The sequence below is a fragment of the Conger conger genome, chromosome 13 (assembly GCF_963514075.1).
Source record: "Conger conger chromosome 13, fConCon1.1, whole genome shotgun sequence".
NCBI classification, from domain to species: domain Eukaryota; kingdom Metazoa; phylum Chordata; class Actinopteri; order Anguilliformes; family Congridae; genus Conger; species Conger conger.
In genome coordinates this window covers 42,851,154-42,874,556 of record NC_083772.1, presented here as the reverse complement: position 1 = coordinate 42,874,556, position 23,403 = coordinate 42,851,154, and the positions used below count along the sequence as shown (strand labels likewise).

The 23,403-nt window shown below is 44.2% G+C and overlaps 1 protein-coding gene across 1 annotated transcript in view; it reads left to right on the top strand.

Moving 5' to 3' along the window:
- Positions 1–669: 669 nt before the first annotated feature.
- Positions 670–23,403, top strand: part of gipr (gastric inhibitory polypeptide receptor) — a 64,589-nt gene continuing 41,855 nt past the window's right edge. Inside the window, exon 1 of the mRNA XM_061218187.1 lies at positions 670–1,110. The gene's annotated coding sequence lies outside the window, so the exon portion shown is untranslated. The remainder of the gene's footprint in view (positions 1,111–23,403) is intronic.

Here is a 23,403-nt window from a genome sequence, read left to right as displayed (position 1 = left end):
TCGTGTAGCGATGCATAACACGGAGACATACAGTACCGTTCTCGCGCCGAGGAAGGGGGTCTAATCTATTATTGTCCATTTATCAATCTGTAATAAACTACAACTATTCATTATAATTAAATTTTTGTTTGTTTCAGACGCAGAACATCTGAAAGACACATTTGAAGATATAGAAAAAGTGTGGTAAAATAAATAAATACATTCGCTAGCGGGGTGAAAGAAATCTCTGAAAGAACTCGACTACAGAGGGGGAACCCATCCTCTATTGGCGGTACAAAGTCACCCACGTAACCACGACCGGTGCACCTTGCGTACACTTTGACAGCCCCTATCTGTCGCCTTCGGTATTTGCAGCCTTGCATGGGAAGGACGAGGCCCCTTTCCCCGGTGTGATGAGTAAACAGGCATGACGACTTTAAGTGCTTTAACGCGGTTGCGTGCGAACGAAAGAAAATACTTCGTAAATTATTTTCCTGTCACCAGAGCTTACTTCCCAGCTATGTCATCGCCCTGTAATCGAAAACATCACATTACTGATATGCATAGTTAGAACTTTTTTCGTTGGGCGACAGTGACTCCACCCAGCCAATCAAATATTTAGCTATAACGCTGTCACCAGTTTCACAAGCAAAATTAGCATTACTAACAAATGCAAATTACATAATTCGTCCTACTGATTCCGTATAGCCTACAGTCTAATCAAGAATTGTTCGCTGGAAAAACATATTTAGGTGTTTATCCATAACAGAGAGGAGGCCATTTATCGCTTTGAGTAGTTTCCAGGTGATCTACAGTTTCGCATTATTGCGTGCCTTCGGCAGTGGGGTGGGTGAGCGAGAATATGGGACACGGAACATCGCTCAATTCGCAAAGTGAGCTGTTCTGGTAGGCAAGTGCTATGTTGTGTGCAAGCGCGTTCTTGTAAACACACTCAAAGCTTTAAATAAATGTTTTCCATCGTTTCGAATTGTTTCTATTCACGACAGGAGCTTTGATTTGGGTTTTTGATTTTTGCAAAACACAACAAAAAGGACGAATCTCACTCCGGTGGTCGACGGGACAGCCTGTTTGGGGATTTTGTATACAATCAAGGATATGAATCTCCGTATGGTAAGACAGAACGGTCTGTTTCCTGTTGAGTCGTATCAGTCAGTATTGACATGTTATAATTTAGCAAAAAGGTGCATTTACAATGTTCATTTTTCTGCATCGGGTGGTTTTTATTATTTTACTAAACGACCCACAGCACCTTGGTTTACCATCCTATCTTGTGTGTGTTTGCGTTTGTGTGTTTGGAAGCTTAGGACGTTTTTGTGATCCTTACTGGGGACACTATCGATGCTGTTTTAGAAGCCCTCTGGTATAATTAGTTACCCCCAGGTAGCTATGTATGCAGCTATTATAGGCTACTCAGTTGACCCAGGCTAATATTGCATTTCAATTGTTTTGTGAAATGTTACTTTGGAATATAAATAAATTCCGTCAGTTATTATCACGCTGTTATAACCAGTTTACGAAAATTAGTTTTGAATCTCCTTTAAGTCCTATATGCAGAGTCATAATTTGTTGGTTGCCAATGAGTCTAATGTTCTATTTCAAGCCAGTAAACAACATAACTCCATCGGTGTAGTAAACATGTCAAGTCGATGGAGTAGCCTACTTAAACTGTGCGTCGTTCAGAATTTGAGAAATAAATGCCCGCGAATGTGCTGTAGCCTACGTAGCTGATCACCTTACTTCATATGGGACCTTCGTCATTCTCAGTCAACCCGTTTTGTGCTTCCAAATTTTAAATGAGCCTACTTCAATAATTATTTCTGACACAACAATCAAAATATAGGCTACTGCGTCTTGCACAACCTTCACGTGCGTCTTTGAAATGTTTTGAAGGCGAACTAAATCAACTCCACAGTTTCTCTATAGCCTGAATCTGTCCTTGATTGCCGGACCCATTAAACGACGCGCTTTTCATAACGAATTGACTGAACCAAATAGGTGTCAGACGGTACTAGTTTCTACCCACTGTAAACGAGCCTGAAAAACAATTGCAATTTGACATTTAGAATATAAGTATTCGCATCTGCTGAAATATTGCTGTGTTTACGGAGGAAATTTTTGTGGGACACTTGCTTTACTTAATAGGTATTAGAAGAAAACGCAATTTTGTAGATGTCATTTTTTTCAGACTGATTAAAACCTCCAAGAAAATGGGTAGTCATTTCATGTCCACCCTAGAAGCGCAACATTTGGCGAGTGGGCGTGTCACAACGCTCATTCATTTGCACCGACTGGTTTATTTTGGCTACTCCTGGGCCAACAACTGCATGCTCTAGAACAGAGGTGTGTAACGAGGGCCATATCTGTTTTGATGTTCATTACATCTTTAGTTAATTAGCCATAAAATGTATGCCATCTGATATTGTATCAACAGGTATTGATAAGCGCATGGATTACAGCGGGAGACTGTTCTTGTGTATCAATATGAAACACTATAGTGTGATCTAATCTATGAGTGAACCAGTGTTCGTGAATACAGCCAGTTAGCTCATTTAGCCAGGGTAATTAATGGAAACAAGAAAACTGCGTACAGACCGGGCCTCCAGGACCTGAATTGCCCACCTCTGTTCTAGAATGTGGGCGATTGTACGCGAGGACAAAGCCAGTTCTCAGACAAGGCACTGATCTGTTTATACGTTGTTGTCGATTACTCCGCATCTAACCACGGGGAACGTAGTCTGAATGGCTTCACTTTATTCTTTGTAAACCTCCTTGGTTTAGTCAAACATGATCTTGGGACATTCAAATTGAAAGGAAGCCCTTTGGTTCATCACCAAGCTTAAGAGCGTATTTTAGACCACAATGTTTAGCCTTACAGCAGTTAAATCCCAAATGAAGTCCCAATGTTTAAAGGGAATGCCAATTCTGGGAATACAGGCTATTAAGGAAGTGCTCTAATGCACCGGTCCTTCGCCAGTTTCCTAGATTATCAAGTGGATAAATTGAAAGCAGATGCTTTAAGCTTATTGAATTCCCTCTTTCACTTAGCAACATGGCTCTGCATGAAGAATGTACTCATCCTCTTTAAGAAAAATCCCCTGGCCTTTCCATTCACAGTCCTGCTAGTCCATTTCACCCTCTTAATATTCTTCCTTTTGCAGAGCATGAAATGGCTGTCTCGCTGATGGGCAAAAGGCCAAAGCAGGCACATGTACTCAGCCAGTCTCCTGGTTGTTTTATCAAACCAGCAGGGCAAAGAATACGACAGGACAGGTGTGTTAGTCAAACGTGAGGAAGAGACCAGGTGAGATATCAGTGGCTTCTTTTTCAGTGCTGTGGATTGTACAATTTAGAAATCTCTGTCTTATAAGTTCAAAGTTGCATGCATTGTTCTTTAACAAAAAAAAAGGCTTTCATTAGTACGGTCAACTCGGTCTCAGTCTAAGCACTTTGCTCTTTTTGCCCCGAAATAGGATTTCATATTTTGTGCCTATACGTCACAGGGTTTGGTTTGTTATTAGTAACGCAAATAATTGTTTTCAGGAAAATGAAAATAACATAAAAACACATGTTTCATTTCAATTATGAGGAAAAAAATTAATTCTGCTGTCAGGCAGTGTTCCTCAGCGGAAGCCTTCCGTAAATGGTAAATGGTTGGCATTTATATAGCGCCTTTATCCACAGCGCTGTACAATTGATGCTTTTCATTCACCCATTCATACACACACTCACACACCAACGGCGTTTGGCAGCCATGCAAGGCCCCGTCCAGCTCGTCAGGAGCATTTAGGGGTTGTCTTGCTCAGGGACACTTCGACACAGCCCGGGCGGGGGGTCGAACCGGCAACCCTCCGACTGCCAGACGACTGCTCTTACTGCCTGAGCCATGTCGCCCCACTCCTACCACCAGAAGGGAACTACAGCATTTCCTGGGATTCGCAAGTGGCCGAAACAGCGTTTCATCACTGCGAGAGGAAGCCAAAGGGCAAAGTGCCCCCACACCAGCCTTCCTGTCTGCGCAGCGGTGAATAACGCGCGGTATCATTTTCAGTTTGCTCCAGTCTGTCATCAACCAATCATTAGCCACTGTATTATTGTCAGACCGACTCTACTGCTGCACATAATTTTGCTTGTATTGCATAGTAATGCACTGCGATTACAAACAAGGGTTCTGTTGCTGCTGTTCAAGGGCGCTCAAGGGCCGGCGATTGGGCCTCTTGGCACTGGGCGTGGTGGGCCTGTGCTGACTGTCGGCGGTGGTGTTGATGGTTTTTGTGCGTCATTTGATGCAGCTGGCGTGTGAACTGAGCCTGGCCGTCACTCCCTTTACTATAGAGGAGGTTTCTTCTTCCTGGTCTGGGTGTTCAGTGAGGCAGAGACCCAGAAAATAAAAAGAAATGTTTACCCGATCTTTGAGGTATCGCTGTAAGATACATGAGCTAGCTCGCTGCCAGAATAACACATATGCAAAGTTATGGAAAACCAAGATTGCTAAATGGCATTAACATCACATTACTTTTTCCTAATCTCCTAATGTTCCCTAGTTTTCCATTCTTATCATTGATTTGCAATAACTGAATGTATCCAAAGGGAAAACTGTGAAAGGTTTTGCAGTGTGAATTGAGCTGGGGTGCGACTCTCTCTACTGCAGATGTTGTTTGTCATTCTGCCCCCAGGCTTGCCTGGGAGGTCAGTGAGGCGCAGACACAGATTAGAGTGAAGCTGGTGTTTCACCTGCGAGCCTGATTAAGGTGACCCATCTTAGTTATTTCATTCTGCATTTAAAATGGACGTGAGACAGATGTACACTGTATGAAAAGTGCCTAAAAAGGCACCAATACTTGTCACTGGGGTGGTACCTGTATAGGTACATAAAAATTGTACCCCTAGCCAGCAATATGGAATTAATTTGTACCTTTTTTAGTTGGAAAACATACTCATTTGTACCCAAAGAGAACATTACTGTACTTTCAGGGTACATTTGGGAAATTCGGTCCTTGAAGAACAGAAATGTACCTCCACTGTCACTTTATTTCTCAGTGTCTATTCGGGCTGGCTCACTGTGCATATCTTCATTGGAGACTCCTTTTATCAGAAAACTGGCGTTTTATTGTTTTATTGTATTTTCAGTCAATGGTAAACATAAGCCCTCTTAAACATACTGTAATTCATGCTTGCTGACGTACATAACAGTTTGTAAAACAAACAATGAAGCGTAGTGGCACGGCCTGAGAAAGAAAGCACGGCAGCATAAATCTAATGACAGCGCACATGAACTTAGATTAAGAGCTCCAAGAATAGATATGTGCATAACTGAGGTCACCGAGTTTTCTGATGCTCGGCTCGATAGCACCGGAAATACAGCATATTAATAAAGCCGAGCAATTTCCTGGGCAACGGAACGTGTTGTGCCGAGCCGCGCTGTTTCCCTGTGCTGCGCCGCGACAGAGCGCTATAATCAGCCGCTGAGGTGTCGTTCCTCGCAGGTACACACCCGCGACGCTGCCACGCTCCTGGTCACGCTCGATTTCGACATTTCAGGGCGGAAACCAACCAGAACCCTTTCGCATCGGGAAACGAAACGAAACGACTGGGCGATGAGGCCGAGGCGGTGTGAGAGGCGGAGCCTGTGTGCGGTGAGGTCACGCGGGCGTGAGCGTGATGCGCGGAGACAGACCGGGGACCGCTGGCGGGGAGAGAGGCAGGAGCCGCTGGCGGGGAGAGAGGCAGGAGCCGCTGGCGGGGAGAGAGGCAGGAGCCGCTGGCGGGGCGAGAGGCGGGAGCCGCTGGCGGGGCGAGAGGCGGGAGCGCTGTTGTTCTCGCGGTGCTGTGCGGTTCTGCATCTGTCCTACTGTCAGAGGAGTTTATAAGGGGGCGACTTGGCTCAGGCAGTAAGAGCAGTTGTCTGGCAGTCGGAGGGTTGCCGGTTCGATCCCCTGCCCAGGCGGTGTCGACGTGTCCCTGCGCAAGACACCTAACCCCCAAATGCTCCTGACGAGCTGGTCGGGGCCTTGCATGGCAGCCAATCGCCGTCGGTGTGTGAGTGTGTGTATGAATAGGTGAATGGAGAAGCATCAATTGTACAGCGCTTTGGATAAAGGCGCTATATAAATGGCTGCCATTTTTTATTCAGTGCTGTGACAGGTTTGGGCCTCCTGGCACCTTCTCCACGCCCATATCCTCAGGTTTGGGCCTCCTGGCACCTTCTCCACGCCTATATCCTCTCCAGCTCTTATCTGGAGTGAAAGAAAAAAGCCCCTGTGCATTAATCTACTTCTTTTCATCAATTGGTCTTGTGTAACTGAAGAGCCGACTTCTCTAAACGTGACATTTTAGCAGACTCAACACTTGTTTAAAAAGGATCGTGCCATTGACAGGAATTGAGTCATTGCGTGCTTGTGTGCTATTTATGATTCATAATTTCTGTGTACTTGACTAACCGGTTTTGTATCTCCCATATTTTAAAATGCATTCTTTACCTTCACCATTTGCACATGCATGTATTTTGTAATGTGTTTTCCTTCAGTAAGGGAAACCCACCCACACACATACTGTACACACACACACAGCCTCAAATTATCTACAGTTATGCAAGATGAGATCGTTTTCATTCCGTTCGTTTTTTGTCTGTGTAATTAGCCTGTCACACACAGCCGTTTACACTCCGTTAAAAGACAGTTATGTGCTTCGGAGTGTGAGAAACTGCACCCTGCCTACACTAAAAAAAAAAACTTTAAAAAAACACAGGGAAACAGACCCTTGGGATGGAGTGGCCTTCACTGTTAGTTAGGGATGATGCAGAATGAATAGCCACAGACCTGTACTAACCCGCAGCAGCTGTCTCTGGTACGGTGCACTACGGACAACAAAAATACAGCCACGTGCCTCTGTTTATCCACGTTTGTCTGTGCCTGTGACTGTTAAACAGGGGCGCACAACAAGGATCCGTTTCAGGATTTCATGCCAACTTAATTATTTAATTGACTCAATCATATCTTATCTGACGTGTGTATGAGTACCGGCTACAGCTGCAGACTGCGAGTGTATCCTAATGATTTTACTGTGCTGCTCAAGTACAGGCTTGAACCGGGGTAATTTATAGAGCTGTCAGCCAATTAAAAACAGGGCAATTGGTTGGAACGAAAACCAGTACACAGACCGGCCCACGAGGACCGGAGTTGTGCACCCCTGCTTTAGACCCATATAAACTGAGTAACCACAACATGTTACAGCATCGCTGCAATGTAATATTGCCATCCTGCGGCTGTTGCTATCGCACAGATAACGTATAGCCTTTGTGAAGGATGTTGTGTCCTTGAACGGTTGCTTGTGTCAGCTTTGTGCTATAATGTATATATAACTGCGAATGTGCTTCTGTGGGTAAGTCTATGTATATGACCGCAAGCGTGCGTGTAGACCTGCACATCTGTAAAATGGCTCAAATTGCCAAAACAGGTTTAGCTGCCAAGACCTTTTGCATTGTCCTTATTGCCCCAACGCAGGATACAGTAGGTATAAATCATCTGGTCTGAAGTGGCAATCTCCGCCTGCCCTTGGCCCTAGCGTTCAACTTGCTCTTGTTCCTTTGCGTCCTCAATTACCGCGCCAGTCACCGCGTTCTCGGTAATCGAACACACAGAGTGCACCCGTACAAAGATTTCACGGTAACGATCAGAGGCTAATTGCGGACACTGCTCTGGCCCACACTGTTTCATTCACCTGGAGACGGAGTGATGGCAGACCAGTGCTTTTAAGCCCAGTATTTGTTCCCCAAGCTTCCAGCCTGGGATTGATCTCTGGTAAGATCGATAAATCGAGCACGGTCTAGTACAATCAAGCGCAGAATGAGTGGGGGGTTGGGGGTTACTCGGACGTGACGCCCGTAGAGAAAGCTGTCTGGCTACCGTGGTTTCCAAGTGTTCAACTGAAGATTAACTGTGATGCATTCTAACATAGAACTTGATTGTTTCAAAGTGGAGTTCAATTGAAGATTAACTATGATGCATTCTAACATAGAACTTGATTGTTTCAAAGTGGAGTTCATGTTGATGATTGACTAAGGTGTATTCTGATGTGCAGCCGGGTCGCTTCAAAGTGGAATTATCGTTTACATAACTCACCGTGTATCTTAATGTGTCGTTTGAAAAATGAAGTGAAAATCGGCAAGAATGTGCTTGGCTAAACACAACGACAATAGGAGGAGAGGTAGGCCTGGACGTTTAGGGGGAGGGGAAGGGACTCAAATCAGATTAGAGATGGTGGAAATGTGCCTCAGAGGTCCAAAGGTTATCGCTCTCCCTCAGGACTGGACTTGAGCACAGTCATAGGGTCTCACTCTGATGCACCGAGAGATTTTCTTCTTCTGCACATTCTGATCCCAATGCCTGGAGTCGCACTTTTGGCTGAGGCTCAAAAGCAGCATTAGTTTGCCAGCGGACGGGGTCATAACTGGTGGTGGATGGGGTTATTACGTAATTTGCTCAGATTAACCTCCAGATTTTACTCCGTTGCCCTCTGTCGACCTACTGCATGGCCTGATCCCACCCCGCAGTTGCTGAAAGTATGGAAACCTGGTCAATGGTCAATCTCAGTTTTTTTAATCGCATCGAGAAAAAGCACAGTGAATCCCTGAGACTGTATTTGAAAAACATTGAAAATCATAAATAAAAAAAAATCCAAATAAATGCAATATTAGATTGACAAAGGACTTTATTCAATCGAATGAACCGTTCTGTCTCTTATCGGGATGTAGTAGAAGCAGCTCTTCAGCCAGTTGATTCCTCCTGGCCCGTATTGCTGGTGTATCTCGGTTCATTAAATGGCATCGACGCATGAAGTCCTGTCATGTGTCCTCGATTGTGTCCGAGACATCTGTGACTTTTCGCAGCGGCATGCGACACACGCCACAAAGACCATTCAGACCTTCTGACGGTCACATTGCAATGTACCGCCTCACTTATGTAAACATCTGAAATGTTTTTTCAGTACTGCAAACATCCTCTCCATTAGGCTACAGTGTTTGTTCTTGTGAGTTTTCAATTAAATGATAATTAATGCGCAATATACACTCAGTGATTTTACTCAGACTTTATTAGGTAGAGCTTGTTAATGCAAATATTTAATCAGCCAATCATGTGGCAGCAACTAAGCGCATAGAAGCATGCAGATGTTGTCAAGAGGTTCAGCTCTTTTTCAGGCCAAATGTCAGAATGGGGAAGAAATGTGATCAAAGTGACCTTGACTGTGGAATGATTGTTGGTGCCAGACAGAGTGGTTTGAGTTTTCTGAAACTGCTGATCTCCTGGGATTTTCACACATAACAGTCTCTAGAGTTTGCAAAAATGGTGTGAAAAACAAAAAAGCATCCAGTGAGCAGCAGTTCTGCAGGCAGGTTAATGAGAGAGGTCAGAGGAGAAGGGCCAGACTGGTCAAAGCTGACAGGAAGGTGACAGTAATGCAAATAACCACACATTAGAACAGTGGTACACAGAAGAGCATCTCTGAACACACAACGTGTCAAACCTCTTTAGTGGATAGGCTACAGCAGCGGAAGACTTGAAAAGTCTAAAAAAATAAGTCTAATAAATACCTCATAAAGTGCTCACAGATTGTATGTTGCTGTGCAAAAGTCAGAGACCTTTTCATTTATTCAATTTCCAGTAAAATTAGCCATCCGGCACAATTTGTTTCAGTGTCAGACAATAATTCAGGAAACATTTATAAACAAAAAGAAGTATTTGTCCACTGTTTCTTTTGAGCACTGTACTACCACTTGACAGTAATTGGGCCAAAGTCTTCCATCATTCCAAGCAACCCTTCAGAAGTAACTCTAATGTTCAACAGTTCATAGATGACTAAGCTGGGTTATTTTATTATATTTTCAGGGTAAAATCCTGTGTCGGACGCCTTTAATACTGACAGTAACTGCTTGGTTTCATGAAGGATGTTACTGAGTGGCAGACTGGCACCATTAATGCACCGTGCACTTCAAAGAAAAACATGAGCATATTGGTTATTTTTTGTTTGTTTATTAGTGATTGTGTGTGAATGTGCTCTTTGAGAGCCACTGCATGCAAATTATTTCAGATGTTGGGGAGTATGGGAAGTTTAAGTGAACGTTTCCAAGCAATTAATGTATTCTGGCTGATGCCATTTCCCCAGGGCTGTTTTTGAGGTTTTGTTTTTAATGAATACATTCTGCCATCTTTTGCACATTCCACTGAATTGAAATTTTCAATCAGCCAAGACCCAGTCATACCAGCTCTGACTAAAACAGATGACTGAAGGTCACTGACACTGAAAATGGAATGTCAGGAATATTTGACTGCTGCGATGGATTGACAACCTATCCAGGGTGTATTCCTGCCCAGTGCATGCTGGGATAGGCTCCACCCCACCCCCTCCCGACCAGGAATAAGCAGGTTAGCTGATGGATGGATATTTGCCTGCGGAATCTGAAATTACCTATATGGTAAATTGACAGTAAAAGAGTTAGCTTGGCACTTTGACATTGATGCTTCAAGTACACATTTTGTGAACTATAGTAATTCAAAAAATGTCTGTTGCTAAGTAATGGTTTGATTAAGATAGCATGGTGCCTACCTGTGAGTCAGCCCTGAATGTAAGATACTCCTCTGCATAGGAAAAGGGCATGCTGGGATATTGGAGGGGAAGAGGAGATTTTATAAGCATAGCCCTGGCTCTGTGTGTTTGGTGTCTCCTGGTGTCTTCTCTGGAGAGGAGCACTGGGGCAGTGTAAACAGTGTGTTGCTCAGTATAACACAAAAAGGGGTGTTATAGTGATAACTTCAGGCTTTGAGTGCTCTTCTGAGATGAAACTAGGGCAGTAATGGGATTGTTGTTTGTGTGACTTTCAAATGTTCTGCTGGTTCAGCGTTTATTCGATTGTACCGCTCTGAGTGCCCGCACAGATTCAACCAATAATCTGCGTATTCCTGAATGCACGTTGCCTCCTCGGTCAATGCCGCTGTATGTTTTAAACAGCGCCCCAACCACGTGAGGCTAACGAGTCCTGATTTCGCTTGGCGCCTGTTGTGGTGGGGGCAGTTCTCTGATCGAACTTTATTTCCGTGTGAAGTGCTTGAGTTCCACGCCACGCTGGCGCTTCCAGAAGAAGACCAAAGGCTCGGCTCTTCCGAACGGGCCCAGGAATCCCTCAAACACCCTCACAGAACGATCTAATTTAATAGAATCAATCAGCAGCAATTAAGAGCGAGGATAACGAAGGGCACGTGGCTTTCAGGTCTTGTGAAAATAGTGCCATCAAAGAAGACATGCAGCAATCCTTACGCAACTCTTACGCCTCTTTTCGTTTTGAGCGTGTGTGTGCGTGTGTGTGCATGTGTGTGCATATGGGTGTATGCATCTACACTCAGTGAACACTTCATTAGGTATTTATTAGACTTCTTTTTTTGACTTATTGACTTCTGCTGCTGTAGCCTATCCACTTAGAGGTTTGACATGCTGTGTGTTCAGAGACGCTCTTCTGCATAATACTGTTGTAATGTGTGCTTTTTTGCGTTATTTTCACCTTCCTGTCTGCTTTGACCAGTCTGGAACTTCTCCGACGACGTCTCTCATTAACAAGGCGTTTCTGCCCACAGAACTGCTGCTCACTGGATGTTTTTTGTTCTTTGTACCATTCTGTGTGTGTATGATGCGTTTGTGTGTGTGCATGCTGAGTGTGTGTACAGTATGTGTGTGTCTGTGTGTGTATGCGTGTGTGTGTGTGTGTGTATGCACAGTGTGTGTGGATGTGTGTGTGTGTGTGCATACATGTGTATTAGTACATGCCCGGGGTCATGTCTTGTTTTTCCGTTGCTGTTTAATTGGTCAGTTGCAGCCTCATACATAAAGTCTGTGTTTGTTTGTACATAATCCAACTTAGTGGCACTTGTCCATGACCTGAGTTTATGTTCCCTTTCTTCCACGTAACAAGGGAGCTATAGAAACCCCATCTGGCCTAATTCTGCGGCTGGGGCCTCACAGTCAACGCACAGCACACAGTTGCATGCTGGGTCTGTGGTGCGCACTGTGATAATGAGGCAGAAAATGCCCAAAGGGCATCACTCACTAGGGCGACTGCTAATCCTCACGGAAAGGCCTAATCTTTCTCCTAATTCCTTTTTATCTCTCACATACTGGGCAACGGCAAAACACAGAGCCTGTAAATCCACGTGAGGAGGTCTGTTTTCATCTAAGGTTCGAGCTGGAATTAAACTTGAAAAGTGAGATTGTCAAGCATTTGCTTGCAACCGTGAGAAAGAAATTTCACTTGTCACATGTCTGAACGTACAGTGTTAAGGTTAGAGCTTGCACTAAGTAGGCCGACGCTGCGGGTTTGTGCTGTGAGCAAAAGACATGGTTGAAAAATAATTATAAATGTCTGAATCTACAGTGAGCTCCAGAATTATTGGCACCCCTGATAAATAAAGAAAAAGAATACAGTTATTTTACGTAGTACGCTCTATTAATGATTCAATGGAATCAACCAAAGCCTTGGATTAAAAAATATATATATATATTACCACAAAAAACTGGTTCCACAATGATTGGATCCCCTGGTTTAATAATTCAACCGTTTCTGAGACACTCAAACCACCCTGTCTGCCACCGTCAATCATTCCACGGCCAAAGTCACTTAGATCACATATCTTCCCTGTTCTGACATTTCGTCTGAAAAACAGCTGAACCTTCTGCACAAGGTTACAACAGCTGTGTGAAACAGGGTTTGGACCACCAACCTTCCTGGTGCCAGTCATGTACCTTTAGCCACTAGGCTGCAGGCTGTCCCAGTCATGTACCTTAGCCACTGGGCTACAGGCTGCCCCAGTCATGTACCTTAGCCACTAGGCTACAGACTGTCCCAGTCATGTACCTTAGCCACTGGGCTACAGGCTGCCCCAGTCATGTACCTTAGCCACTAGGCTACAGGCTGCCCCAGTCATGTACCTTAGCCACTAGGCTACAGGCTGCCTCAGTCATGTACCTTAGCCACTAGGCTACAGGCTGCCCCAGTCATGTACCTTAACCACTAGGCTACAGGCTGCCCCAGTCATGTACCTTAGCCACTAGGCTGCAGGCTGCCCCAGTCATGTACCTTAGCCACTAGGCTACAGGCTGCCCCAGTCATGTACCTTAACCACTAGGCTACAGGCTGCCCCAGTCATGTACCTTAGCCACTAGGCTACAGGCTGCCCCAGTCATGTACCTTAGCCACTAGGCTGCAGGCTGCCCAGGCCCTTTCCTATGGTTATGAGCAGGAATAGTCACTGTCCCTTCTGCTCAGCACAGTCAGAATCACCGTGCTATTGACTGTAACACTAACACTCTCTCCGTGAATGCGTGCTCCAGTAGCCTAAAAGCCCTCAGTATTACACCTACTGGTAATAAGGAGCCTTTCTCCCTCATCAATCACGTATAAATGGGTGCCGCTGATCCTACACGGTGTGATTCTATTACAAGTCTGGCTCCTTTTTCAAACAGTTCCTTCTCTGTTTACATACTGAGGTGAGGGTCATGCCAGGTGCGTCGGACAAAGAGGATTCTTTTTTTTTTTTTCACCAGCCATCAAGTCCGCAAACTTCAAAGCTGCCCGTTCACCCAAACTAATCTTCTGTTGATTTAAATCATTTAGGCGGTGGCGATGTGGTGAGTCTTTCCAAGCTTTTCTGCTTTTCTCTGTTTGCTTTTGTTTGAAACTGTATCTCGTTTCTTAGATCCAGAGAGAGAGGCTTTTTCCTTTCTGTTGAAGGTCGGTTTTTTTCGTGAGCGCGGGCTGCCTGCGGGACGACCGAGCGATGCTAGCTCAGCGCTTCTCCTGGCGCTCCCCGCTCTTCCTGTGCGTCACTGCACACTTTCCACCTTCCTGAACCGACGAGCAGCACCCCGTTCTGCAAGGCGGGTCTGACCGATACGGAGATATCCTCCGACTCTTCCCCTTCCGAATGTTACAGGGATGCTTTTCAGCGACAAATATCTGCCCTCACCACCTAGCTGGTTGAGTGCCATAATCTCTCATTGATGGAGTTAATGAAAAATGCTCAAAGAAGATTCCAGAGCAATAGCGGACCTCTTTTTCAATCAAGCTTTATCGATTTATGATTCCGCCTGTATTGTGCCTTGAAAGGGTCTCTGTGGTAGTAAATTAAACATAGCTATCAATTTAGAGCTTCTATTGGAACTCTGCTGCTTGAGGAAAGAGCTCTCTGTAGTTTTTTCCGATTCTCCTCATTTAAAAAGATAAAGGTTACAGATTTAAGAACTTTGCCTCCGGATACATGCTTTCATGGTAATGATAGGTAATGAAGTGTAAACTAGACGTTCTGGGGGGGGGGGGTTCTAAGTGTAAACATGATCTCTTGTCTTTGCGCATCATTAAAAGAAGCAAATCCCAGCTAATCAAATCTCTAAAGTGAGCACTGTGAGTGCTAATTACAGAACATAAATGTCTGGACATATTTCCCAGGGAGCCATGCAGACCCTGTGGCAAAATACGTAATTGTTTTTCATTCAAATACTTGTCTATGCTTTTACGGAGCCTGTCTGGTGTTTTGGAACCTATGAAATACAGGGGCCTAACTCGGATACTGTGTCATTCAAGGCTGGTCTAAGCAGATATGTTACTTCATTAGGAGATATGTGGCTTCATTCTTGCCATTTTGCAAAATGGCCGGTATGTTAGACAGATTCACAGAACGCTGGGTGAAATTTAAGCAGTGAAATTTATCTAGCTTGGTTACCGGCTGAGACTAGGCAAACTCCCATCCATGCGTCAAATTAAAGCAATCCATTATGAGACCCGCAGACCGCAGTTAATTATGCACCCAACGCAAACATCTAATCCTGCCCTGTCGAAGTTCCTCTCTCTGAGACACAGGCTAGGGTTTCACCCTCTCCGAATATGGAGAGACACTGTAGATGTGGCCATGAAGAGGAAGCGGCAGAGCTAAAATAGCTCCCGTCTGTGAGGAGCTGCAGGGGCAAACCTGATCTTTCACACCCTGTAGCTGGGAAAAGCCCATCTTTCACACCCTGTAATTGGGTAAAGCCCATCTTTCACACCCTGTAGCTGGGGAAAGCCCACCTTTCACACCCTGTAGCTGGGGAAAGCCCACCTTTCACACCCTGTAATTGGGAAAAGCCCATCTTTCACACCCTGTAGTTGGGAAAAGCCCATCTTTCACACTCTGGAGCTGGTTTCCCCTGTTGGGGTGAATTGTGCAATGGTACTGCATATACTGTGTGACCTATACTGTCTAATTCTGGACAGTCCTCCCTGCTGTGAAATCCAGCTATGCTGGTCATAAGTGGGTCTAGCTGGAAATGAGCTGGTCAACCAGCACTGCCAAGCTGGTCATAAAGCTGGTCTAACTGGGTATGAACTGGTCTACCAGCTAGTGCTGGAAGCTTGTCTGTTTCAAAGCATAGCTTCAGCTGGTGAAACTGTGTGAAGCTGGGAGCTGGTGGGAACTGGTCAGCCAGCTAAACCATGTCATGCTGGGAGCTAGTCTGAAATGGTAAACCAGGTAGCAGTTGTTCAAAACCTAGCTCGAGCTATTATTTTTTTCAACAGGCCTGCCTGGCGAGAAACCATGCTTCCATTTCCTCTGCCACGAGCCAGCCCTGGAAATGGCCAGGTCCCTCATTTACTGGCCGACTGAATGAGCAATTGTGCATCTCCCCCTATCTAACAAAAGTGCATATGCTTCACAAACACAAAGACAAACATAAGACAATTTATCAAATCAGCAGCCTGCTTTTTGCTTCAGTTGGTCCTGCTTAATTTGAATCTGCTTCTATTGGAATTGCTCTCGTCACAGTTTTTTTTCAAGTTAGGAATAGTCAGAATAATAGCTTTATCTGACAGTGGGTTGCTTTGATTTGTTGCCTGCAAGCGTATGCTGACCAGCTTATATCTTCCACGGGGTTTTGCGCAATATGCACTGCATTTCTTAAATCGGTTTATCATTGCAACACAGTCCCAAAATGCTTAAAGGCCCTTTGAAAGCAAATGGGCACTAAGTACGTGAATACTGCTTGTGACCTAAAATGTTACACAGTCTGTCAGTTTGTTTTAGTGGTCTTAGACTACTGAATCTACCCACAACATTGAACTGCAATGTGACACTGACACAGTTTGATGTCTTGTCCAGCAGAGACCACAAGTTTCATCATAAGGGATAGTTATAGCTTTAGGTATAGCCAGAATGAGCTAGATTGTCTCAGCTATTTAGCTGTCAAAGTCAATGTCATGTGCAACCTGTTAATTTCTCCTCTTTTATTAATCAGCAGTTGTAGTTTGTTTCTGTCTGTCTCTTTTTAATCTCGTATAACATATTAAATCTGGCTGCCTGCTATTGCATCAATGCATCGACTTGGTTGAATACACATGATTTTTCTCTGAATATGTCCCACCTAATAACCAGTGTTTCCATGTCCACAGTTCTCTTTGAAGTTGAACTGACAGAGGAAAACATGGGCTGCTTTTCAGCATGTGCTGCAAATAATTATTTATCTCTGCCCATGAAAACAACATCAGACAGCTGTCGGAAAGAAAACAACTACTTTTCTTCTCTGACCTCACTGCTTTCACGGTCCGTCCCCACCACTCCCCCGTGTGCCATTTTGTCTTGGGGCTCGTCTCTGGCCTTCCGAGGGACCTTTGGTGACACTGCTCAGATCCACAGATCCCATCTTCAGCTCCTCAGGAAGTCTGATTCCGACAAGAGTCCGAGCTCCCTTTTTAGAAAAACATGACGCCCTTTATTTTGGCAAAAAGTTCAGTTGATGAACACCATGCAAGCTGTGATAGTTGTGTAGGCAGAGTGGGTCACAGCCGGCCGTGTGAATCCAGCTACGCTCGGACAGCGAGGCTCATGGTGGGCCCAGCTGTCAGGGGAGGAGCAGTTGGAGGCTCACTGTCTCCACATTATCTGGAGTCGCATCCCTGCAGACAGGAGGCTTGGGGGTTGGGGGGTTCAGAAAGGCCCGTCTGGAAAATGGTTGCGCGCCGCTTCGCCGCCCAAATACTGCTGGGTCTTTCCGGATGCAGGATTTCCCGTGTCTCGGGGCCGGCTGCACCACCATCCTGCCATCGCGCCGTGCCAGATTAAACGAGAGAGGTGCGCTGGACGTAATGTTTGGACCAAATCCAAAACCTTCAGCTGGGTTTTTCTATTCAGAGCTGGCAGATGTGTATTCTTGCCTATGAGCTTTTAGAGTAATGGGTAATGGGCTTTAATGGGTGGACAATTCAGAAAGTTGTGACAGTCGTGGCTCTGAGCGAGGAACATTAGTATAATGTGATGTAGGACAGACTAGGATAAAATGGAGAATACTCACATTAGCACGATGTTGAGCCTTGGGCTACTGTATGCGATAGCAGCTTTTGGTGCTTAAAATCAAGATAGTATGTGTTTTGAATTGAATCTAAGGACTCTCCTTTGGTGGGCTAGTGACTTGCTTTAGTTTTTGGAATGCAGGATGAATTTTTTGCCAGTCCAGATTCTGAGGCCAGCATCCTGTGTATTTCTTGGGGGAACCACGGAAAAGATAACTCATACAGTGGTTATGTGATTGGCAAGTGTAATGAGGCCTCGAGGCGTGCATAGGTTCTTGCTTGGTAGTCAGGGTACAGGGCTATTTCATATGAGGGATTTCTATGAGGAAAGGACGTGTGGTGTGATCTATTTTAAATCAGAGTCTTCGTGCTAATGCATTCAGTGAAGATAGCATTAGCGATTTTGCGCGAACTTAGACAGCAAGTATCACAGGCAAGCATCCAAAAATTATCAGGCAATCATCAGACACACACACGCACACACACACAGTCCTCCACTCCTGTCAATCATTAAAATGGTTCTTGGCATTGTGTCACAGGCTGTTACTAGAGTGCACACACAAATAGGGTGACATACAAATAGGGCGATAAATGCTTTAGAAATTCTAGCAGTGTAATGGTGAGCAGTTCTGTTGGCTGGCAGTATGGAACGCATGTGTGTTGTTTTGTTTATAGTGACTTTTGCAGCATTAATCACACAAAACACACAAATTATGGATTCTGTTTTTCTCTTTCATATCCCCAGGGTAGACTTAAAGATAATGTGCAAAACAAAAGCTTTTTAACCTGACAACTAGTTAGAGGTCTAGCTGATACTTTTCTGTGAGTAAATAGCCCATAAAGTTGTGCTCATAGAGAGTTTAATGGTCTGTATGCTAACGAGCCATTTACTGCATATGATGCATTTTCACCATCTAAACATTTTATTATAATTTGAAAATATGTGAGCTGAGCCTTGTGTCAACCAATTAAGATGAACAAACTGGATGACAAAATACTGTTGCGTAAGTGCTGACTCATAGTTGACGAAACCAAACAGTGTTGAAAGAATGGTGGCTAAATAGTTCTGTCCATGTCCGGCTGGTGTCATATAACTGATGATTTTGCTTTTGTTCTGTTGTAGCACCAAATGAAAGTGCTTGTCCCAGATAAACTTTATTTGAGAACATTTGAAGGGTGTTTATTTTCCTGCAAACAAAGGGAATGTAGCTCTGAATGAATGAGGCGTGGGTTTCATTTTACTGGGTTATCTTGTAACAGTTTTTCTTCCTTTAACTCGACAGTGTGAAAGGCTGAAGGGTGCTGGCATGCTCAGTCAAGGCCATTAGACCAGGGATCCGTTCAGTTATGTCTACGTTGTTTGGAATCTGCCACTCTGTCACTCTGCGGTGATCTGTCAGTGTCTGCCTTCGACACACATCTAAAAACACACCTTTCCAGACCACGCCTCAAGGTTTCCTTTATCTCACAGGTCTCGAGGCACACATTTTGATGGTGACACTGATGTGTAGCTTTGCATATCTCCAGCTTTTTTTGTGCTTGCTGACCATGTGGAATGCACTTTTTCTTTTTTCTTTTTTTTAATGTTCTATACAAAGTTATGCATACAGAGAACAATAACCACCAATACAAGTGTAATACCTTTCACGATACAGTATATTTTGGGTTCATATCTAATGTTTACCGGTCCAAACTATGTCAGGGATTACCATGAAGTTCTCAAACAGACATGAGGTAGGTCTATATTAAAGTCTCCGTTTTCCTTATGTATCTACTGTTACATAAGCAGTCCATAATCCAGGTCACTTTCGCCATTACAAGCTCATGTGGAATGCACTTTTGTAAGTTGCTGTGGCTAAAAGAACCTGTAAATGAACAGACTGTAAATTGTTTGCCATGACGCTGTTATGTATGGTTCCGGAGACCCAAACGCTGACCATGGAATTTCCAAGAAATCATAGTTTATTTCAGTCCGATATCAAAGCCAGGTAATTCCGAAAAAAACAGTGCCAAATCGAATTGCAGAAGAATAGTAAGGGTACAGTCCAAGGTCAAAAATCCAAATGAGTAGAAAGGCAAAGGTACAAATCAAAGGGGCGCGGCAAACTGGGAATCAGGCAAAGGGGTGTCGCAAGAATCTCATGAATAATCAGCTTACAAAGAATTGGCTCTAATATTATGATCAATGTTCTGACAAGTGTGCATACTCAGACTGGGGTTAGATCCACGGACTGATAACACAAACTAGGCAGGGCATGGGAGTGAGGATGATCTAACAAATAAACATCAGGTGAGACACATGAAAGGGCTTTAATACATGCACGAAGATGCGGACTGGACAAATGGCTCCGGACTAGGGAGTAGACAGTTAAGGAACGTAGTGATAGTGGAGAGCAGGTGCGAACACTTCGCTGAATTAAGGCAGGCAATTTAGAGATAGAGCAGGATAGAGCAGTATAGAAATAGAGATAAAGTTAATCTGTTAGTTTATGTGATTAAATTATAATTACCCAAAACTAGTGTCAGTTAGTTAGACAAATTTGTGTGTTAATATAATTAGTACTGTACAAAATCTATGTTAGTTGGTATTAGTGGATTAGTGCAGTCTACGAAAATGAATGGCGAAAAAGCAGGAAGTAAGAAAAACGAAACGGGAAATCACGGGAAAGCGGAAAAAACAAGAAAACACCCGAATAGTGATTCACGCCGACAGGGAAGTGACTTAGGCTCAGAAGCACATAAAGACACAGACATCACAGGGGAAGACGAGTACAATGACTAATGAATGTAAACAGAAAACCAGACATGATAATGAAACTTAATACATTTACAAAAATACCAAGTAAACTAACAGACAGACATTAGGAACATTACAGACCCTTGTTTTTTCTGAAGGTAAAATCAAGACATAAAATGACAGGTCAATCATTAAAAGGAGAGGAGATGAAGTCAAAGGTTCAGAGGAATGGTAAGGCCATTGGGCTTAAAGTCAGACTATATTTGGGCTTAAAGTTGTGTATGAATCTGTGCTTGTCCTACACAACTCTTTTGCCTTAAATACTCAAATGTCCCCCCTAAAAGTACTATATAAACGATACTATATATGGTATAGTTTTTGCTATATGATTGGTTTTGATAGCGTGGCCCTTAACCCTTAACCCTTAACCCTGCACTTATGATATCAGGCGCCATCAAATTTAGGCGCCATAAATCTACTAAAACAAAAAATATATATTTATGATGTGTATTTTTTAGTAATTCAAATCGGAGTGACAGCTTATTTCTGCCATGAAAAATACTGATTTTGGCATTAAAATTCAATAAAGAGCCTTTATCACAAGGGAGGGCAGGTCATGGGGTGCATACGTCAAATGAAGCGAGGGTAGGTCGTGTCTGACCCTGTGGTCATGGGGTAGGTCGTATCTGACCCTGTGGTCATGGGGTAGGTTGTATCTGACCCTGTGGTCATGGGGTAGGTTGTATCTGACCCTGTGGTCATGGGGTAGGTTGTATCTGACCCTGTGGTCATGGGGTAGGTTGTATCTGACCCTGTGGTCATGGGGTAGGTTGTATCTGACCCTGTGGTCATCGGGTAGGTCGTATCTAACTCTGTGGTCATGGGGTGCACACATCATATGAAGACAACAGGGCGACATGGCGACATGGCTCAGGCAGTAAGAGCAGTCGTCTGGCAGTCGGAGGGTTGCCGGTTCGATCCCCTGCCTGGGCTGTGTCGAAGTGTCCCTGAGCAAGACACCTAACCCCTAAATGCTCCTGACGAGCTGGTTGGTGCCTTGCATGGCAGCCAATCGCCGTTGGTGTGTGAGTGTGTGTATGAATGGGTGAATGAGAAGCATCAATTGTACAGTGCTTTGGATAAAGGCGCAATGTAAATGCCAACCATTTACCATTCACCATTTACAACACACACGTGAAGGATGTATTCTTATATGGCTTTCTTTTTCTTCTGCAATGTTGTTATTATTATTATGATGATGATGATTATTATTATTGTTGTTGTTACTATATAATAACAATAATAATGACAAAGTATTTCAGAATTGAAGGACAATGTTTCTTAAAAAAGGAGTCACATGGTGGTTGGTCACACCTTCTAGGTTTTTATATGGAATTTGCACAAGGGGGCATTGGCGAAACACAATGAAAGTATTAAATATTTCCGTTCTTTAGTTTCTCCAAAACTAAAATTTGGAGAGTTGTATCATCCTATCTTCAACCGGTTATCCTCGTAATGCGTCACACGAGGAAAACACTCCCCTTATCCCTCCCACATTTTGCACCGCTAGCCTCCGGGCAAGACAAAGCAAATATTACTCACGTTAGGTTCACTTAAATTAGAGTGCCTTTTAAGGACTATTAGACTGTTTCTGGTTATATTCATTTCGCTAGCTAGCTAGCTAATTTGCTTTTACAAGGTGACGTTATCGGTAATGTTAGCTCACTTTCATAAGGACGTTATAGTTGTGCTTAACTTGGCTGGCAAACTAGGAAAAATTGTCATAATTGTCATATTGGATAAGTCGGCATCCTTACCGTGACTATCGACAGTTATCGACGTGACTATCAAGCTAGCTTGTGAAAACTCATACTGAGTAAGGCAGGCTGTGGACAGGAGAAACCTGATCCTGGCTCTGTGAATGCGGGCCCTGCTGGGGCGGAGAGACCGCTGGTTTTGGGGTCTGACTGACAGCAGGCAGGCTAGCTGCTGGGGAGGGCAGAGAGAGCGGTGCTGTATAATCCAGGTTTTGTGCACGTGGAGACGGCGCTCGTGCACGTGGAGACGGCGCTCGTGCACGTGGAGACGGCGCTCATGCACGTGGAGACGGCGCTCACCGCAACAGAAATGAGAGAGTTCTGGGAGCGCAGGGGGACATAAGTGCACAGTTCATGGGGGTCGGGGATAATGCTGATTCTGGGGCAGACCAGGGGCCTATATCATGAAGGAAGTAGGGTAGCCAGCTAGCTTCTTGCTTAGTCTGGAGTACTTTTGGTATTACAAAATTCACTGTCTTTTGAGCCGCCATGGTGACGTCTGCTGCAGTACTAAACTGCTCTGAAGCAGTCTTTGTTTCAGGCTATGTTCAACTCCATATAAAGAGCCAGGGTTGGCAGAGCAAGTTCTGTAACCAGTGTCTTGGTGCCAGTAATCCTTGATTGCCATGTTTGGGATTTGTTGACCTGGCTATCTTGGATTTTGCTCAACTAAGTTGAGATACAGGCCGCAGGATAAACAGGCTGATCACATTGCAGCCAAGTCCATGTAAACATCCCATGTAAACTCAGTCACTACTTTATTAGATAGACCTGTACACCAGCTTGTTAATGCAAATATTTAATCAGCCAATCATGTGGCAGCAACTAAATGCATAAAAGCATGCATTCGTGGTTACGAGGCTCTGCTGTTTTTCAGACCAAATGTCAGAATGGGGAAGAAATGTGATCAAAGTGATTTTGACCATGGAATGATTGTTCATGCGAGATGGGTGATTGTTGGGTGGTTTGAGTTTCTCAGAAACTGCTGATCTCCTGGGATTTTCATACACAACAGTCTGTAGAGTTTGCAGAGAATGGTCTGAAAAACATAAATCAACCAGTGAGCAGCAGTTCTGCAGGCAGAAACGCGTTGTTAATGAGAGAGGTCAGAGGAGAATGGCCAGACCGGTCAGACCGTAACGCAAATAACCACGCATTACAACAGTGGTATGCAGAAGAGCATCTCTGAACACACAACGCATTAAACCTCTAACTGGATAGGCTACAGCAGCAGAAGACTTCATAAAATAAAAATAAGTCTAACAAATACCTAATAAAGTGCTCTCTGAGTGTATATTTCCTTGCCATTATTCCATATGCCTAGATAAATACTATATGTCTGGCTGTGGGAAATTATGTTGGAATCACAGAGGGACAGAAGTGGAATTTTGGAAAATGTCTTTCGTACCCAGACCAATGAAAAATATTTTATTCAATCAGGGCATCGACCTCTACCCACAGAGGAAATATTGACTTGACATTCTTTAAAG